Source organism: Amblyomma americanum, chromosome 7 (assembly GCF_052857255.1).
Source record: "Amblyomma americanum isolate KBUSLIRL-KWMA chromosome 7, ASM5285725v1, whole genome shotgun sequence".
NCBI classification, from domain to species: Eukaryota; Metazoa; Arthropoda; class Arachnida; order Ixodida; family Ixodidae; genus Amblyomma; species Amblyomma americanum.
In genome coordinates, this window is record NC_135503.1 from 72,165,177 (window position 1) to 72,186,532 (window position 21,356).

The following is a 21,356-nucleotide window of genomic DNA, read 5'->3' on the forward strand; positions in this document are numbered from 1 at the left end:
TGGCGCGTTTCAAGTCTCCACCGAGATATGATACTTACATCATCACGTGCTTTCCTCAAAATACAATTTTCGTTTCCCTCAACGCGTGATCCAGGCGTCCCCACGAGTGCTAGACAGTTACGTATACTGTTATTGCCCTGCGCAGCCGCAGGCGGAATATGTGTTAGTGGCTATTGATTATTAAAATAAAAAATAACAATGTAAGGATAAGCTGTTTCTAGCCGTGCCATCAGCTGGCGAAACCTGAGGCACCTGAACTGCGCCTAGCGGGAGTGAGTGAGTGAAAAACTTTTATTGAACAATTGCGTAGTTCGGCGGCAGCAGGATCCGCGTCGTCTTCATATCAGGCGATCCCGGATCCCGTCTTCGCAAGGTCGGGCCCTCATTCCAGGGCTCCGCTGAGCCGCGCTGCCTCGTAAGCGTGCTGCACCAGGGTCCTTTGGACCGTGAGCTCGCTGCTGACGACCCGGCTCTCCCATTGCTCCGCACTTGTGTGTTTGTGTTGGTGGAATTTTGTTTCGCTCACACTCCCATGTGATGTGGTACAGCGTCGGTACCGCCCCGCACCACGGGCATGTGGCTCTGTATTGTGTCTGAAACATCTTGTTTAGTATGTGTAAATTTGGAAAAATACCCGTCTGCAGTCTGCGCCACCCGGTAGCCTCTTCCTTTGTTAGTGCCTTGTGTGGCGGAGGATATTTATACCTTAAGCCCCTGTATAGGGCCAGGTGCTCTGCATACCCCCCGTCGCAGGCTCCGGTGCAAAAGTCGTCCGGTAATCCCGCTCGGAAACTCATCGCTCGAGCATGGCCGTCCGCTCTTTCATTTCCCTTAATACCTGCATGTCCGGGTATCCAAACCAGGCTCTCTATGTGTTTTGTGTCTGAGACACGCGCTTTTCTGAGTATGTTCATGGCTGCGGCACCTATCCTTCCCCTAGTGTAGTTCCTACATGCCTCTTTCGAGTCTGTAAGTATGTTTAGAGATTTGTTTCCCTGGGAGCCGCAAGCGACCGCTAGAGCTATGGCAACCTCCTCGGCTTCTGTTGCGTCCGCAGCCTCTGCCGCTGCACAGGTGATCAGTTCTCCCTGGTGGTCGACTACTACAGCCGCGGCCGTGCGCTTCCTATCCATCAGGTACAGCGCCGCGTCCGTGAAGACCGTGTTTTCCAGATTGGCTAAGCCTCGCTCGATATACTCGGCTCTTGCTTTCCGTCTTCCTTCGTGCAGGTTCGGATCCATGTTCCTGGGCAGGGGTGCGACCCGAATGGCTTTTCTAATTCCATCCGGGACGTCCCTGTACCTGTCAAGGCGCTCTTGTGTTTCCACCCCTATTATTTTCAGCAGTTCCCGGCCTGTTGGCGTGCCTCGGAGTCTCGTATACTGTGCCCTGATTTGGGCCTCCCTCAGCTCTTGGAAGGTGTTACTAATCTCTAGCTGGAGTAGTTTCTCGTTCGGTGTGTTCCTAGGTAGATGCAGGGCGGTCTTATATGCCTTCCTTAATATTAAATCTATCTGTTCCATGTCGGCTTTGGTTGGTATCTGGTAGGGCAGTGAATAGGTGACTCGGCTGACTATCAGGCTGCTCACGAGTCTGAGCGTGTCTTCCTTTTTCATGCCGTACCACCTATGCGAGACTGCTGATCATTCTTCCTACCTGCTCTGCTGCTTTACTTATTAGGCTGATGGTGTGGCTGCATCTCCTGCTTCTTTGCAGCCACATACCTAGCACCCTTATCATGTCTTTCTCTGGGATCCTCTGCCCTTCCAGGTAGACTTCCAGCTCCGCATTAGTGGGATGTCTTCCGACTCTCAGCAGCTCCGATTTCTCGGTTGAGCATCTGAGGCCTCTTTTTCTGGTGTACTTCTCCACGCACGCGGCTGCTTCCTGTAGTCCGTCCTCCTTCTCCCCCAGAGAGCCCTGGGCGACCCATACCGTGACATCGTCGGCATACATCGCGTGTTTTATCCCTGGTATCCTCTCGAGTTGCCGCGCAAGCCCGATCATCGCAACGTTGAATAATATCGGTGAGATGACCGATCCCTGGGGAGTGCCCTTGCATGGTGTGCCGAAAGGGTCGCTTCTAAGGTCTCCAAGCCCGACTGTCGCAGTTCTATCGCTTAAGAAGGCCCTGACATAATTATGGACTCTTCTTCCGCAGTTGGTGTTATTGATTCCGTCCATGATGGCGTTTTGGCTGACGTTGCCGAAGGCCCCCTTTATATCGAGGGGCATGACCACGTTTTCCCCTGCTTTTGGCATCGTGGCTGGAACCTCCTCCTTAAGCTCTATTAGGATGTCTTGGGTGGACAGGTTTGCTCTAAAACCGTACATGCTATCCGGGTATAACCTTCCTCCTTCCAGATGTGTTTGAATCCTTTTGGTGATTATCCTGTCGTAGAGCTTACCTAGACATGATGTTAAGGAAATGGGTCTGAGGTTTTCGATCGATAGCTTTTTGCCTGGCTTTGGCATCATAACCACCATTGCGTGCTTCCACTCTGCCGGAACCGTGCCGGATTACCAAAGCTTATTGAGGTACACCACTAGCTGGTCGATGGCGTTGTCGCTGAGAATCCTGATTAATGAGTTGCTGATTTTGTCTGCTCCCGTTGCCGTGTTCTTTGTGGCCGCTCTTACCGCCTCGATTACCTCTTCCTTGGTGATAGGCCTGTCCATGTTTAGATTCTCTTCGCCTTTATACTCTTCCTTGTAGCTTCCTATCTGATCCTTCCCGTAGCATTTCATCCTAACTTCCTCTAGCAGCTGTTCCTCGGTTCCATCATATTGATGTACCAGTCTCTGTAGCGACTTGCTGCCTTCGGTTTTGCTTTAGGTTGGGTCCATGAGGGCTCGGAGAATCTGCCACGTTTTATCCGTGCCTAGCGTGTCATTCACCGAATTACTGAACTGCTGCCAGCCCTGCCTTGCCAGTTGTATTGCATATTGCTCTGCTTTTTCAGTTATCTCAGCGATTTTCCTTTTAAGCTTTCGGTTTAGCTTCTGCCTTTTCCAGCGCTTGGTAAGCACTCGTCTTGCCTCCCATAGCCCGATGAGCCTTTCATCTACTTCCGGTGTTTGCTCTGATCTATCCACAGCTTTCGTGTATCCCTCCTGGATTTGCCGAAGCTTTTGACTCCACTCCTCTACGGATTCGATTTCGCCCTCTATATGCGTCCATTGCACCCTGAAAGTGTCCCAATCCGTGATTCGTGCCATGCCAATCTTCCTTTTGACCCCCTCGGCCACCATGCAGATTCTGACTATATAGTGGTCGCTACCCAGGTTCTCGAGGTTTTCCCATTCTACCTGCTTGTCGCCTCTTACGAAGGTGAGGTCCGGGCTCGTATCTGGGCTCACGCTGTTGCCTTGTCTGGTTGGCTGGCTCTCGTCGGTTAGGAGGTCGCACCCTGTGCTCTCTGCCGCTAAGCAGATGCCACGCCCCTTCTTGTCATCTCTGGGGTAGCCCCATCTTGGGCTTTTGGCGTTGAAATCGCCTGCTATGAGAAGGGTGTTTTGCCCTGCTAGTCTCTTCGCCTCCGCAAAGAGCCTGAGGAAGTCGCCATTTGTTTGCCTCGGTGGACTATATAGGTTAACTATTAGGGTGCTTTTGGCTTTCGCTTTCTTCTTGGGAATTATCTCTGTGATTATGTGGTCTATGTTCGTGTCCTCTATCTGTTTGTGTTCTATGGCCACCACCTTGTTACTAATTAAGGTGGCAATGCGGCTGCCCTCTTGACATGTGTACCCTCTGAGTTTTGGTGTCGTGTTGTTTGTTTCCTGTAGTAAAATAATATCTGGTGTGGTTCCCCTGGAACATACAGTTTTGTGCGTTTTTATCGTGAACACTTTAAAAAATTTCCCCGCCTCAACCGCTAGCTCATTTGCCGTTAAACTGCACACAGAGCATGCGTATTATGGTAACTTTTGTATCGTAGCAAGTTTCACAACGGTGCTTACTTAGTTGAGCCGTGCATGATGCGAAAACGTAATCGTCTACGTAGAGATCGGCAACCAAAACCCGCAGACGACGCTTTTTCCCTGAAGGGTGGCAGTGGCGTATCTGTTTTGGGCAGTAGAAACCGTCACGACAAGGCCGCCGAGGCGAGCATTGCAAACAATATTCTTTAAAAGGTAAAGCCTCGTTAAATCATTTGTTCTGATATTTTTCCGCTCAATTAGTCGAAAATGTTGTAAGCGCTTCAGTAGAAGCAGAGGAGGAGGAGGAGGTTAACTTTATTAAAGAAAAGGTCTTTGGCGCGGGTTGGGGTGACGTTCCCCTCCCCGCGGTGAAACGACAGGAACGGCATACTCAAACGGCCCGCGCTCCTTGCAACGCTCTCCTCGACGGCCTTGTCGTGACGCTCTGCGCTACCGCAAACAGATGGCGCTACTGCCGCCCTTCAGCGAAAAAGCGTCGTTTGCGGGTTTTGGTTGCCGATCTCTACGTAGACGATTATGTTTTCGCATCATGCACGGCTCAACTAAGTATGTAGCGTTGTCAAACTTTCTACGATACAAAAGTTACCATAATACGCAAGCTCTGTGTGCAGCTTCATCGCAAATGAGACAGCGGTTGAGGCGGGGAAACTTTTGAAAATCTTCACGATAAAAACGCACAATACTGTATGTACTGCTGCAAGAGGCCTTGCTTGCGTGCGTAGCCTCTGCAGTTCCATTGCCATAGCTCTAATTGTTGATTTCGCTCAGCCATGTTTGGTTAGCGCTACTCGTGCTGGGGGTGTCAGTGCTGAACCTGCGCTCGTTAAAGAGCCTATCCCTCGCATCGTTGGTTGTTCTCTGCGTGGTTTGACTCTTAACGTAGTTCCTGAAGCTCTGCTCTTGCATAGCTACCTTCTGCTGTGTCTGCTGCATTTCGCTGCGCATTTCACTACGCATCCCCTGCATTTCGTAGCGTATCTCGTTGCGCATCTCCTGTATGAGTTTCATTATTGGGCTGTCCGGCCTTATATCCTGTTGTAATTCTTTCTCAATCTGTGTTGGTGGTGTTGGTGTCCTTATTGGTACAAAACCTGCCCTGATTTCTTGTTTCTCCCTAATTATCTCTCCTAGCTGTATTCTTAGTTGCCTCATCTCTTCGCGGCACTGTTACAATTCGCGCTTAAGACTGGCGTTTTCCTCTGATAGTTTTTGGATTTGTGTGTTTTGTGTTCCGTTTGTGTTAGAGTGCGGAGCATATAGCGATTTGGGAGGGCCGTCCCGCCAGCTCACCTGCGAGTTGCCGCCGTTCTTCTTCTTCTGCTGCTGCTGCTGCTGCTGTTGTTGCTGCTTGGGTTGTCTTTGTTGTTGCTGCTGCTTGCTTCCGTTGTCCAGTGGTGGAAAGGACTCGTCTTGTCCGCTCCCCTGATTTTGATTCCAGGGTCTGCCGCGGCTGCGACTCCGCGACTTGCTTCTGTCCGGGTCTCTGCTTTCATCCCCGAACCATCGCGGTTTCCCTCCTCTGCTGCGGCTTCTGCTGCGCCGACCTTGCTGCTGCTGAGGTCCCCAGCGTAGCTCGCTCGCTGGCTTAAGGCGCTGCTTGCAGTCCTTCGAGCCGGCGGCGTGCTCTCCGCCGCAAAGCATGCACTTGGGTGTACACTGGTGTGCCTCCGCCGGGTTCTGGCATCCGCACTGCCTACAGGTCTTGGTTTGTGGGCTTGGACAGACGTCCATCCAATGTCCTTGCTGACCGCAGTTGTAGCAGACTTGTCTCGTTGGTCTGTATGCGTAGCACCCCATCTCTCCTCCATGGTAGATCACTTGCTTGGGCAGAAAAGTGCCTTCGAAGGTGATGACGGCCATGCTCGAGCTTCCAAGCATCCTGGCCGCCAGGATCTTCACCCCCTGCCTGCGTAGTCTGAGGTTGTCCTTGAGCTCATCCGGTGTAGTTCCTGGGTCCACCCCGTGGATGACTCCCTTCACCGTGTCCTCCGGTGCCGCCACGTGGGCGTTGACTGCGTAGGTTTTATCGCCAAATTTTAGCTGCGTGATATTTCTGATCTTCCTGGCTACTATCTTGTCGCCAGTGCTGATGATTATTATGTTAGAACCATTTCGTAGTCTTACGATGAAGTCTCCTGTCTTGCATTCGTGCCCGGTAGCCTCCGCTGCTGCCTTTGCCACTTGGTGTGTTTGCAAATCCTTGACTGTGAGTCCTCTCGGTCGGAGAACTACTTTTAAGTCGTCCTTCGGGAGCGGCGGCAGTCTCCTCCTCTCGCCTCCTCCTTTCTCTGCTTCTTTCTGCGCAGCTGGTGCTCCCCTTGTAGTTTGCATTCCTTCCGAGAGAGGCTCCGGAGTCGTCTTCCCCGGGGTCCCTTGCATCTCCATTCTTTGTTGTTGCTTTCTCCGAACCTTCGGTCCTACGACTATCCAATCCAGTTCCATATCCTTGTTTTCGGAAACTTGCGTGTTTCTTCCTACTGGGTCGCTGCTGTTATGCGTCGGTCTCGTCGCTCTCACGGAGCCCCCCCGACTCGGCCGCCCGGGGTTCTCGTCGGTCGTGTCTTAGAAGTCTTCGTCCATATTTTCTGGCATTTCTGGTATAAAGCTATTCAAGCCTGTCATTGTGGGCTGTCTGTCGCTAGGGGTGTTCATCTGGGACTTCTCTCCGGTCTTCGCCCCCCTCTCTTTGAGGCCGAGGAGGCCGCGGAGCTCCGTACTCGTGTTAGGCCTAGCTAGGCTTACTCTCGCGCCGACCACGTGGAAAGTTCAAGGACCGATAAAAATCGAAATGTAGGACCCACCAGCTCATATCTTGGGTCCTCGTGGTCCTCTTCGTTATCGGCGTCAATTCCACTCCAAAAGAACGTAGTCCAAAGGGTTTAGGCGGGTCAAAATACCCGAAAAACACGGAGCTCATATGCCACGCGTCCGCACCTGTCGGTGTTCGCCGACCCAAAGAACACATGACAAATTTTGTGAACCCAGCACAACGCACAGCATTGCACTGGAACCTAAATTTAGATTTCGCTTATCTCATACCCTAGCGATGAGGCTGGATACTTATACCTACAGGGCCTAATGTAAGATGTGAAGACCCGTAGCAGTGAAGCGGTTATGACGAAAGGACATGGTTTTGATCGCCTGCTAAAAAACAAGCAATTTGTCACCAAGCGTGCTATGTTAAGAAACCCAGCAGCGCTGCGATGTTAGTACCGTGCAGTTAAGCGGTATATTAGTCAGGCACTGCAAAATATGGGAAAACATAGTTTTTGACTCTTGCTCAGGGCCCCTCTTCACACCTTGTTCCTTGTGCACAAAGTGCATGTATCAGCAAATACTCTTAATCATGGTGTATAGTACAGGTTGATCCGCACTGTTTTGTAACATCGTTCATCGCCATCTCTAGCACCAGGCTGTAAGAAGCAATTGCTCTTTGAGCAACAACAATAAAAAGAAAATCAAGCACGAGGGTCAGATATCTGTGCTTGCGTACAGCACTTCGAGTAGCCCGAGCAAGGGTGATACAAAAAAGGAAAAGCTGGCTTCTACGAACTGAGGCATGAGTCACAACGTGTACAAAAGCAGAATCTCGTTGTGAGACACTACACCTCCATCTTTGGGTCCCGTGCCAGTATTGCCCGTCTTTGCATCATAAACTCCTGCCGCGCGTATATATCCCCTTCAAATATTTCTTTATACAATCTAGAGACTTTCCATAGATTTCTGTCTATAATGTGTACAGACTCTGTACACAAACCCTAGAGAACAGTCTATAGGCCACACAAATCCTATAGAGAATCTATACACAATCTATAGATTTATGGCCATGCAATTTTAGCAGACTTTTATATATAGACAGTCTATAGACTACGAATATACAAAAGGAAATATCTTTAGGAAGGAAATAGAGTCTATAATATGTCTATACACTGTCTATAAACCAATTTTGTATGGTTTCATATTCCGTGGCTTCCTTTCCTGAGCGTCTGAAAAGTCTCTGCGCGTCCAGCTCGAGGGCGCCTTGGCCACCCCCGCCTGCTTCGCTACAGGAAACAGGAAACACCTCGACAGCGTCTAGTCTTCAGAGCGGCCTGAGCTGGATCATCTCCGCTCCCGCGAGCGCCGCTGGGTCGAAGTGCGGCAGGTCGGCGATCTGGACAGATCCTGCGCCGTCCATGAGGCTCACTCTCTCGCCCAGTCACACGGGTACGGGCAAGAGGCCGATGGCCGGCTCCTGAGCCGAGCCGCCCAGCATCAGACCTTCTTTCTGGCCCTGCTGTGTGCCGCCGTAGTTTTCGGGGCCATAGAAGAGGTTTGCCGGAAACGCTGCAACTGTGGAGTTGTTGCCGCTGTAGCTCTTCGCCAACGCTGCCAGTTTAGTCTGCAAAATAAAATAAGCAAAAGAAAAACTCTTCGGACGCAAAGAAAAATGTATGAATACTTTGAATAATGCTTTCTAAACGATTTACAGTGGTCGCCTGCCTAGTAGGTATGCTCTCATCCACTTACCAAGGCATCATCCTGCACTAGTTCGTCGCAAGACACACAAATCACGAAACATTTCAGCGACGTTCACTCCTGAAATCTGAGCTGCGATTTGCAGCTCCGACACTTTGGGAGTGTTGCGATCCGCGTATCAATACAAGTCTGACTTAGAGCAGTAGCTTGTAGCGCAAATTTGAATTCAGACATCCGGCTGCGTTTTTATGGAGGAAAAACGCTAAGGCTCCTGTGTGCTGTGCGATGTCAGTGCACGTTAAAGCTCCCCAGTTGGTCAAAATTATTGCGGAGACAAGATGCTCCTTTAGGAACCGATAACAAGGAAAAAGACAGCCAAAATGAAATTTAAATGCGCGTCCGGAGGCAAGGTACGCATTCGTAAACATAAAGCATCCGAAATAATAGTGCGCAGGAAAAAGACTTGGATACGATTAATGGTTCATTGATGTTTTCTCGATCATGATCATGTGTCCCAAGGACAATTGCAGAAAATATACAGTTAATGCTTTAAATCTTTAGTTTTCTTGTGGGAATTTTTTTCTGCATTGCATGCAAATTGTAGGCGTATTCGATCAAAAGAAGATGGCATTGCTTGTAGTCTTCATTCTTTCACAGTTAAGTTTGATGTTTTAACTTTTCCTAAAACATGGGTTACAGAAGACGACACTAAGCCCCACTTAGAGTGCTACCGATCTGAACATCACTGTCGTAAGCAAAAGAAGAGGGGAGCATTGGCTGCATACGGTAAGCGGTTCGTTGATTTCTCATCTAGGAACGCACATATTTAATATCTGTGCTTGAATATTGAGAAAATAGGAGTGATCACTCTCTGCCGTCCATCGAGAAGAGACAGAAAGGTCGCTTGCTAGAATTTCTAGACTTATCATTGGCATCCCGAACTTATCTAACACATCCACCGTTATAATACAGGATATCAATATTGACTTAAAGTCCGATGATCATTCCACCGAACATTTTGACACACTTTTGTCGACATACGGCTTCTCAATCTACATAAGGCGCAGCCAACTAGACTCACACAGCAGAATGCCAAATTTTTGGATGCTTGCATCACAAACGCGAATCCACATGAAATTAACACCCTTGTATTTTCGTATGATCTATGCGATCCTCTGCCAGATTTCTTGCTTTTTTATATTTGCAAAGCAACCCAAGCATAGCAATAAAAGAGAAGGTCGGCCAGCTAAAGAACCTTGAAACACAAAATTTTTTTTTTTTGCCAGCTCGAGCCGATTTACTGAGATATATAAAGAAGCCGACGCCAACACGCCTTATGAAATACTGTTTTCACTACGTGCCTCATATAATACTATTCTTAAAGTCCTCTTTGTAAAAGGAAACAGAGGAAATCATGCATTATTTCTCAGTTTTATCAGCGTATAAAAAAAAACGTCATGCCATGACTATTCGTTCACGAGACCATACAACATTTGTAGCAATTTGTTAGCACCGAAATGCTTTAAAAATCGAGTAAAGGAAAGCAAATCAGCATTACTATTAGAGGCTTTTTGAAAGCGTGTGCAATAACGGCGAAAAGGGGGGGGGGCTGTAAACTCGCTGGCTTCGAGAAAGGAAACCAGCGATAACATTACGCGCACGTAGTTGGTGAAACTCTCAGTAGTGAAAGGTTATCCGATGCAATGAACACACGCTTCGGGAATTCAAGTTCCTATATGAAAATAAATGTAAACATGGACGACTTTATATCAGTGGCCAAAATACTGAGACATTAACTGAAATTGCAAACACGGCCTGGATGCACAGGTAATGTAACCAGGTGGCTTTCAAGTGACAAAGCAAAAGATAACGAAACTAAATGAACAAGTTCAAGTCAACGCTAATAGGCAAGAAATCGCACATACTTCGGATAGTTTAGCTCGCAATTTTTACCCCGAAGTGGTGCCGCAGCGTGCAAAAAGCGACCCGCAAAAGCAGGCACGGGATCATGTTATGCGTCCGCATTCCTTAAAACATTCAGGAGACGCTACCATTCTCTGTAACCGTAGTGAAATCTCATTTCAGGTGTTCGCTCTTGCCCAAATACAACAAAAAATTTGCAAGAGTACATCGCCTTTTAGCCATAGCTGCAGTAACTGCATTTAAAACAGATCTGCCGACAAATCTCAGCTACATTTCAGAAATCGGTGCAGGCACAAAAGTTAGCCGCCTCGGATTCCATTCCTAAGCGGGAATGATTCGAATTTCTTACCTCAATTTGGCTGGGACTATTGCATAACCACGTCTGTCGCGACTTAACACTTAGCGCAAAACTGTGGCAAAAACGTGAACAACCATGAGGCTCAAAACACGACATGGGACAACTAAGAAAAAACGAAAAAAAAAGATTAAATATGCGCTGTCTTTTAAAGTTCTCACTGCTTGCTTATGGAGCACAGCACCGATCTTGCATGGGTGTGCAAACAGTGCAGGGAATAGAGTCTTGTCAGTGTTCTTTGGTATGCATACAAAATCACTCATAGCAACGTTATCAAGTCTTGAAAACTCTAACATGACAAATTTCCTGTATCAATTGAAAAACGCGCACTTATTTCTTTGGTTCATTTTAGAACCTTCCGGGCAGTGGAAAGCCTTTGCGAAAGCCGCAGGGTTGCGCACGATTTTGTTGCAGTCAGCTGCGAAGGGGTTCTTGACGCCTTTTTGGGTGCACGTCATGTGGCAGATGGTCATAAAAAATACCTTCTCTTCGGCGAGCTCAGCGCTTATCTGTGTTGTGTTCACGGCTTCACTAGCTGCGTCTAGGAAAGCAGCGTAGGCTATCTAACAAAACCAGTTGTTGGGCGAGTTGGTGCTGACGATGATCCATAACAGCGCGACAGACGGGACAAAGAAGAGACACAACACACAGCGCTGACTCACAACTGTCACAAGTTGTGAGTCAGCGCTGTGTGTTGTGTCTCCTCTTCTTTGTCCCGTCTGTCGCGCTGTTATGGATCATAGTTGTGAGCCAGCGCTGTGTGTTGTGTCTCCTCTTCTTTGTCCCGTCTGTCGCGCTGTTATGGATCATCGTAGGCTATCGCAGCGCGGGTAAACACGCTCTCGCCGGCGTTCAAGTCGCTCCTGTTGAAGCACACGTTTTTGGCGTTGAAGACAGCCTGCGACCTTGAGCTGAGGATCGAGTTGACTACCAATCCGCTGGGATGCCACTGCAGACCCTGGCTGTCGAGCGCCTTGACCAGTTCTAAGGCGAGGGAGAAGCCGAAACCGCCGTAGAACATGCCCAGAGTGCCTTCGCTATAGAATAGTGGGCGGTCCACTCCGGCGATGGCGACACCCACGGCGTTGTGCACGTAGTCGTACTCGAAATACGGCAGCGCATAGTTTTCCGGAATCTCCAGCACTGCCTCGTACTCTGGCGTTCTGCTAATCTTTCGTGCGCTCTCGCGCGTGTTGATAATGTATGCGCCAAAGGACTCCTCCTTTTCTGGAAACGCTCGAAATAACTCCTCGAGGTTTGTCTTGTTGAGGAATTCAGCCGGAGGCCACAGACGCAAGCTGGCGGAGTGAAGTTGTTCTGCGGCCACTGCTTTGCTCTCCGTGTCCAACCAGGTCGAATCGTTAACCAAACGCACAGCCGCCGACATGAGGTGGTCGAAACCGGCGTCAACGAGGTTCTTATCGCTCTGCGTAATCCGCGACGCAAAGCGCAGTGCCAGGAGGAGCACCCTGTAGGGCACTTCGATGTGGATTCCGCAGAAGGCTGGTCGAAAGCCCCTGGCTGTCCTGGAGTCACCGTAACGTGCCACCAGCAGGCCACTGCCAGACACGGGCGCGTATTGTTGGGCAAATTGCCACCCCAGGAAATGCAAGATGTGGTCGTTGGTGTACTTGGCGAACAGGTTACCCACTGCTTGGAGGAAATGCACATTGGTAGTAACAACAGCGTCCTGTCCGGTTAGCTCGGGTTTCAAGGCAGTAACGTTCTGCAGCTGCTGCAGCCATCGGGAGGAATTTATGCCAGTCGTGAACACTTCGAACTCTCCTATGGGGAACACGGAGGAGTCCTTTTTCGATGCCTCTAGCGCCTTGTTGAGCGTCTCTAAAATGTCTGATTCCATGTAGGCAATCCGGAGCGCGTGTTCCTTGCTGGCTATTGTGGTGTCGCCGAAGAGGGCTGTGTAGAAGTCCATCCAGTACTTGAAGTAGGCTTCCGGCCCGTTCTTTATCACAGCGCGGTGCTGGCGGAGGCAGTGTGGAAGCAGAGGAGCCGGCCTTAACGTGATCCTCCATCGGCCTCCGAACGCGCCTGTCCCCACAAAGAACACTCGGATCTCGAACCAAAAGGCGGCCTCCCAATGGTAAGCCAGATTGACGAGCACACGAAGCGCGTCCACGTCTCGCTTCGGTGCTTTCGGCCAGAGCAGGCTGCGATTGTCGAGAAATTGCCGGAAATTCTTCAAGTTTGATCCGTATGTTGAGGAGTCACTCATGCAGGACTCTAGCATAGCCAGTGCCTTCTTGGCTACGGGGAACACCGAAGATCCTTCCAGCAGCGTCGTGCTCATCCTCTGCAGCCACGAGAACACCATATCTAACATAGCGGACAAGTCGAAATCTCGGATTTCTTCCCTTTCTTTCGCCGGCGACCAGTTGAAGCAGACATGTTTGCTGAAGTCACTGCAGGGGTCGAACATTGTGCTTCGCGTCTTTTCGAGACGGCCTGCATGTGAAAGGCAATCGTCTGACACGCACCAGTTGTCCCTTGCTTTCGGTGGGGTCACTCTGAGTAGGAAGAAGAGGGCGAGGAGGACAAACGTCATGGTCACTATGAGCAAGAGGATCATGACAACCTCATTCTTCAGGAGCAAGGCTGCGCCGCTGCCGAGGGTCTCGCGAGGACTTCTCACCTGAAGGCGATTAGAAGCAACGTATTACTCAGGCGGGAATTGCAGGGTTATTGCATGAAAAGATGAAAGTATCTTTAGGCACCTTTCAACCGATTCGAACGTCCTGCTCGTGTTGAAAACCATTTCTTATTATTATTATTCAAATAACTCCATAAGCGGTTCCCAGCAGCAGGACATGCAATCTTGTGCTGGACCAAACTTTATTTGCATTTTTCTGCATCAGTTATCAATGATATTGCGATTTCTGCTGTGTTATACGTGATAAGAGATAACATCCACGTGTGACATTTTAGGTAGCACTTTCTGTCGTAAAGAGGCATATATGATACATTGCCTTTAAACGTTTTACTGCCGATAATAATTTTATGTTTGTATTTGATTTTTTCTTACCACAGTCAGAAACAAAGCTTACTTTAGATTTGTCCCCTTCTTGAAGCAACGCTAATATTTTCAGCTTATAACATTAGGTGCCCTACTCAGAAATGAAATAAAGCTGGCGTTAACGTGAGTTAGCGACGTGGTATTCTACTTCACGGCCGTTGCGTCATGACGCTGTAGGTAAAAGCGGACACAAAACTTGTCTACTCGACACCCGCTATGCTCAGACCATCTAGAAAAGACGTCGTCATGAAACGTTCAAATCGTCCACTCACCATGTCTGCCAAATCGAAATTTTTCAGGCCACGTATAGATCTTCCCTGGTTTATCCATGGAACCCCGGGTCCTAGAAGCCGGCTGCTCGGCAGGCGCGATATTCGTGTCAAAGCTGGCGGCCTTCTGTTCCCGTGAAGATACGGCTCCGCCCTTGTGGTGTGTCGCACTAGCTTCGGCCGCACCGCCTTTGGTAGACGGCTCGGCTGCAGCGCCAGGAGGCTGCGCGGTGGAAGCTGCGGTGGCGTTCACGTCATCCTGCTTTGCCACTTCATCCGAGGGAGCCCCAGCAACGCTGGAGGCCACTACGACTGCTTTGTGGCGCAATTTCTTCACAGCAGAGCCTTTCTCTCGAGCTTGTTGCGACGGTATATTCTCCTCGACGCACCCCGGTGACGGTTCTTTAGAGCCCCAAGAGTTCCCTGACTTTTCGGCCATTGAAGCAAGACCGTCTGAGGATGGCTGCGTTTTTTGCGGCATGATGGTTTCGCTCTTAAGGCGGCTAGAGGAGCTGCCGGCCAAGGTGTGTCGGCGGAGGTTGTCGGCAGAGCCCATTGACAAACTGGGAGGTCTCCTCAGAGACGATGCAGTTCTGACGCCCTCCTGGGCGCTCTGCGAAGGCTGGCATACCTCCTTGGGGTCCACGGTGACCGGTGCACTGGGCCCGCGTCTCTTCCGAGAGGATTGCTTGGACATATCTCCCTCTACCTTTGAAACGCGTCCGCCACTGCCTGCAGCGTCTTTTTGCTCGGAAGCCATCACTTGGAGAGGTCGGAGTATCTTCCAGCCTGAGCCTACAAGTAAACAAAAGGATACGGAACTGTGTTGACAAGTCACGTACCACTGGTGTGCACCTAGCCAATAAGGGCGCACGTCGATTAGCATTTGCAAAAATCGACTTATCAAGGCCACCCATTGTTTACCTCGGCATCGCAAACACGGAACACCCGGAAAAGGTGCTAGTTCTACGTTTGTCACTGGTTTTTCGTTTCTACATTTTCTGGACCTGTGACAGTGAGCACAGTTTTATTAGTTGGCTGTCAGCAATGGAGCACCTGCGATGAAATAGTTACATACGAAGTCTGTGGCAGTCGCCGCGTGCTTGCCATTCCTGAATGCATAGATGGTTACCTCCGCAGTTAAGGTGAGGCGAGAATACTGCGTAGGTAGAAATTATTTTATTTTTCTGTATGGGCAGCTTCAGGGTACCTGAATCATTCTAGATGTTTTGACTAGATGTTTGCTCCTAAAGAATGCACCGTTCTCAGAAGGGCTCCTTACCATGAAGAGATGCCCAGCGCACAATTTGAAATTTTGCCGGACGACCGAGTAATATATATTTTACCATATTCTAGACGCACCTGTATATTATTTGAGGCGCTTGCAGGCAAATTGTCACTTTTCTGACCCTCTAATATACGGCAACAATGGATATCAAGCTTTTGAAAAGCAAGGTCCCGTAGCCAGGCTCATACCCCCAGGCCTGTCGTACCTATTGTTCCTTTCGTACGGACCGTGTTCGGCCTCTCCATAAAGGGCACATAGAGGGCATTCGTTGACATAGCGGTGACCCACCTCGGCCCTATTGCTGGAGATATCACATTCTCAGATGCCGTCAACGTATTGGGCAGAGCACGTACGAGGAAAACGTTTACAGTCGAGGCCACTCATAACGAACATTGCGTTCACGGGGATATCGTTCGTTGCTTCCTAAGTTCGTAGCAAGTGCACATCTAATATTACTGTCATAAATACTGACTCGCAGAAAAGCTGCGTTTATGTTTTTTGATAAATTACTTTTGCACGATTGCTGCTTCAAATCGGACCCTATATAACTTAGCTTTACAAGCTATTACATGGTATTAACTCCAATGTATACGCTCTTCCTGAAAGCAGTGGTTACTCAGACGGTGGCGAGCCGATTTGGCTGGCGACGCATGCCACGTGACCGGCAAGGCCAGCTAGGCATGCCGCATGACTGACATGAGAACTCACTGAATTGCCATGGATGGTTAATCACCAAACCGAGCGCATTAGTTTCACTTTAAACGCTGTACCTGTCGCACGCCCACCACTCATCTTCCACTTCAGGCGCTATGCCCGACAGGTACACACGGACGCTCCGATTGTCCGTTGGCGGGCATCGACTGTTTAATGCAGCCTTTTATTGTATTTGTTTTTTGTGCGCACGATCTTTCCGGGATGCCGTCACGATGGCTCGGGAACGCGATTCGGTTTTACACTTGCAGGAAGCATTGACGTCGGGGGCGAACTGACGGTGCCTCCTAGTTCACTGTGTCCGGGTTTTTCCGACCACCTTTGTTCCTCGTATCTGAGGTGCAGTGCCAATTTCGTAATGATTATTTTGACGGTAGAATCACCCTTATTTGAGATGACCCAGCCGTAATAAAGGAACGAAGAGCGTGCTGCCAAGTTCACTTTTTGATTTCAACAATATCCCTGTCAAGAAAAACAAGAGAATCGTGCAGAAAACACGAAATAATGTTATTTGGTACCCGCCGCGATGGCTCAGTGGTTAGGGCGCTCGGCTACTGATCCGGAGTTCCTGGGTTCGAACATATGGCCACGACGGCTGCGTTTTTATGGAGGCAAAACGCTAAGGCGCCTGCCAGCTGTGCGATGTCAGTGCACGTTAAAGATCCCCAGGTGGTCGAGATTATTCCGAAGCCCTCCACTACGATACCTCTTTCTTCCTTTCTTCTTTCACTCCCTACTTAGTCATTTCCCTTACGGCGCGGTTCAGGTGTCCAACGATATACGATACATATAATGCGCCATTTCCTTTCCCCATAAGCCAATTAAATTAAAAAATTGTTTTTTGTTTTATCGTAACGACAGATTTTTCTGTATTGTTGCAGTAATTTTCGGTAGTACTGCAGTATTTGGCCGTGGTTATGTGGCAATTGCAATATACAGAACAATACTACAATGAAGTGTGGCTACTTAAATAATTATTCATTACTGCGAGTTCACAGCCAAAAATACTAAAAAAATTGTTGTTCTTGATAGGAATATATGAGCTCTATTTGTAAGCGAAAGTTTAAATGCGCCCCAGGAGCGAGAACAAGAGCGCGAAATTCTATTGAAACAAAGAAATCGCGGCTAGCTGTAGCCCTCTAGCTTTCAGAGGAAGCTGCGCATTCGCTGCACAGTAGTGTGCATAGCGCCTGAGAGCGATAACGTAAAGTGCAGACTAATGAATGTGATGAATGACAGCGCCAGTTTAATTTGCCAACTGGAGCCATGTAGCCGCTCTAAAATCACCTCTAATTAGGCCTGATTTTGTTCAACACACCCGCTACTTCGCCTACTCACCCTTTAGTTTTTGGGCTTTGTGCGATTTGCGGGAAACTTCCGCAGCAGTTGAATGACTACAGGTGTCTCGTTGCAACAGTCAGGCACACGAAAGCGGACACAGGGTATAGCACTGCAAAGACAGGTGATAAACATTACTAGTTCAGCCCTGCATATCTATGATTAGAGGGAACCTTCTTACGCTTTCATGACCGATCAATGTTATCTTCGTTTTTTTAGGTTTCACTGAGTAAACTAACAATGTTATCTCCGTTTATTTAGGTTTCACTGAGTAAACTAAAAGTTATATATTGAAAGGTAAATGTACTGCTGTGCTCATAGTCAGGCTTCTGCTGCTAATGATGATGAAATGCACTGTCTTCAGAAAATGCACATCGTTCTCGAACTCAGAATATTCTGTTTATAACTTACTTGCCTCTTAAAATAAAAAATACGGCAAAACACTTACATAAGTTGACCTCAAATCAAAGCCGTACCTCCGCTTTCTGGAAGCATAGCAGCAAGTCAAATTCTAGCTATATGATTGCGTTATGCCCTTTTCTACCAGTGGTAATATATTACCAATATTGCTGCTTTACATGCATTTCTACTAAATGAATCGTATATTTTTTATGAGATATGCACATTTAAATTAAACTGTCCAGATATACAGAGGAGTAAGACTTGTAGAACTGCGATCCAGTTAGTCCTATGTGGTTGTATGCAGAATAGTTCCAGAAACGTCCAACATAGATCCTCAGACATGAATTTAGGCCTTTCTTTTGTGTAACCGAAAAATAAACTTACGCATATGGTATGAGTTGTAAGAAACTATTAGGAAATCTCTCGCGTTTATCGTCTGCTCATTGTACCTCTTCTTTCCCAATTACTGTCCATTATTTTATGCACATACTAGAGAATTCAACCACCGCGGCGGCTCAGTGGCTTTGGCGATAGGCTGCTGATCCCAAACTCGCGGGACCCTAATTTCGACAACGATGGCGACATTTTTATACAGACGAAAAACAAAACAAAAAACACCCGTGCTCTGTGCTATGTGAGTGTACGTTAAGGAAACCCAGCTGGTTTAATCTGGAGACCTCTGCTATATGGCATCCCTCATTTATAGCTCGTGTGTCGCTTCTGTACGTTATACATAACACACCAATACCTAAAGTTGTGATTATTCATAAATGTACTAGTCAAAATAAGCGCTGTGTTTGTCTGGTCTGCGTCTCGCCTCATTCGTTTGCAGTGCTTTATTACCATGAACTAGATGCCCGCACTTCTGTCGTTGTAAAATGAATATTATGGTCCTTAAAGCGGATTGACAGACTGCAACACAAGTTGTCCGGTAAAGCTGACCTTTGGCCACATCGAGGTGTTACAATTCCAGAAATTTTGGGTCGGCTCACGGTCGAAGTAAGAGCTATAGGTGTGCCCCGACCCTTCAGCTAGGTCTGCATGGATGGCCACTCCAACACACCAAGGGGCAGTAGCCTGCTATAGGTAACGTTAATTAAACCGGAAGGCACAAATTTGACAGCCTCACCCCGGCCAACACAAACGGGAAAAAAATTTCATTGTCTGGTTAGCAGAAACGGGAGTTCTTGGAGGCATGTATCACCGGCATCGACGCTGAGCGCCTCCTAGAAACTACCCTGATGCTGTCATTACTGTCGCGACGCAACATAGCTGAACGCTACGGTTAGGGTTACGGAGTAGTACGTAGACTGCCCTACTAATGAAACGTATGAACTGGCTGGACGCTCCATGCAATATAAACGTTTCGCTCACAATTCCGGCATCAAGGACATTCCTTGCAACACACACGAAGGGCCTGCCTGTTCACTCCTAACCAGGCCACAACGCTTCGCAGTGCTAGGAGAAGGGACACAGAGCTTACCCAATATGTCGCCCGGAAGCAGGAATGCTGGCTGGTGCTGGTGATGATTGCTACGAGGAGGAGCGCGTGCCTTTTTTTGTATTGTTTCTCTCAGAAAATGTAAAAAAAGACGACATAAAGAAAGAGAGAGGTAGCCCGGACCAGCCACACTTTGCAAGGCTTAACGCCAGTGCAATACACATGAAAAAGAGCTAAATGCACCAACAAAAAACTATTTAAAGGAACAAAAGCGGTAAAAACAAAGCAAAATTTAGAAACAAGGGGAAACAAAAGGAACATCACAGTCAAGGTCACAGACGCAGGCCAACAGACAAAGCACAGAGGGCAGGACGACGAAAAAAACATGAGAAAACCAAAGCCACATTATAGTGCTCGCCAACGAAGTGGTATGCCTGTGTCGAGTTTAGATCGATTCTTGAAAAACAAAATGCGCGGTGAACAATGCAAACTGAGAGCTTAACTCCAGTCTAAGCAACCGGAATGACGCTAAAATTTTTGCAGACCAATTAGGTTACTATGCAAGTATTCAATAAGGCGGTAGCAAGGCTGGTCAACAAATGCAACCTACACCGCACATGTAAGTGAAGACGAAGAGAAAAAATGCTAGATTGAGGATCCAATCTCCCAATCTGAATTCCTTTCTTCTTTTTTGTCTTCACTTCAAAAATGGTTTTCAGCATCTCTGAGTCGCCGCCTGTGTGTTGGCCAATCCCCCGCAGTGTGTACGCCTGTCATTGACACATCTTTCAGGACCATAACAACAATATGAAAGGGGCATTCCTTTGTTTCTTGTCATTGCAATGCTACTAGCCTCTTAATTAAGTACAGCATGGCTACTCTTACCCGAGGCTATGGCCGGAGAACCAATAGGGAGAGGACATGTAGGAATACTGAAAGAAAAAATTGCATATAATGTGAAAGGCTAGTTATATAATAAAGGTCGGTCGTACTTGATAAGGATAAAATAAGAGAAAAAAAAATATTATAGATGTCGGTATTACGTCGCTTAGAGTTTTAATGTGCCCCAGTCATAGCGCGATAACATTCATTCATTCATTCATTCATTCATTCATTCATTGCCACTCTTCCGTTTCAGAAAGTCCCTCTTAGAGAGGAGTTAGATTGCGTATCAGAGTGACACAGGGGGACAGGGGCTCCTGTATGCTCTGAGAAAAGGGAGAGATGTTGATTGGATAAGGAGTGTGTCTGTTGTGTGGATCGGGGGTAGCTGGAGGTGAAGCGGTGTCTGTACCTCTGACAATCGCCGCAGATCACCTGTGCCTATTTCTGGAACGAATGTCAACACCCAAAACACTGCTGTCGACTATGAGCGAAGATAAGCGACGGCTTCATGGCAGAAAGACAGCTTGCACAAACAAGGAACGGAGCTAGGAGACACAAACCCAGGATTGAGTCGGCATGACTACGAAAAAAGAAGTTGGCCGCGCCGCACACCGAGCCGCAAGATTGAAGAAACAGAACGAGTCAAAACATGGAGGAAGGAAAGGCTAGAATAGGCTAGAATAGGCGGATGAGATTAGGAAGATAAGGAGGTAGGGAGGCCACAGCTGGAAAACGACAGGGTTAATTGGAGAGACATGGGAGAAGCTTTAGCCCTGCAGTGGGCATAGTCAGGCTGATGATGATGATACGAACTGAATGCAAAAGGTGTGCCTGAAGTCGCGTGTATTCACAAGGACTACTGAGTCTCTTTGGCACATCGCGCAGCGGCGTCGTCTGCGTCACCTTCCTGTCAGCTGCAGGCGGTTCGGTGCAAACTGAGATCGTCTGCCCGACTGGTTCTTCGCGGCTCAAGCGGCGCATTCGCAAGCACGCTGAGACAAGGAGCCATCTAGCGAGGAGGAGCCCTCACTTCCGGCTTCAAAAACTGTGATGTAATGGCCTCTTCTAAATTCTTTCCTTCCTCCATGAGCCACAACAACGAAGAAAATTTGTCCGTAGCATCGAAAAAAGGAAAAGAAAAACCGGAAGAGAACTGAAGAGGAGAAAAGCGCATCGAAAGGTTTTTTTTTTTTGTCGGGGTCTTTCAACGATGCAGCAGAGCCAAAATATGTATCGCGGGTGAATTAGACGTACCCGTCATCATTTTCATGGACTTAAACCTCGACGTCAAGCAAGCGCTTTAGTTACAAGAG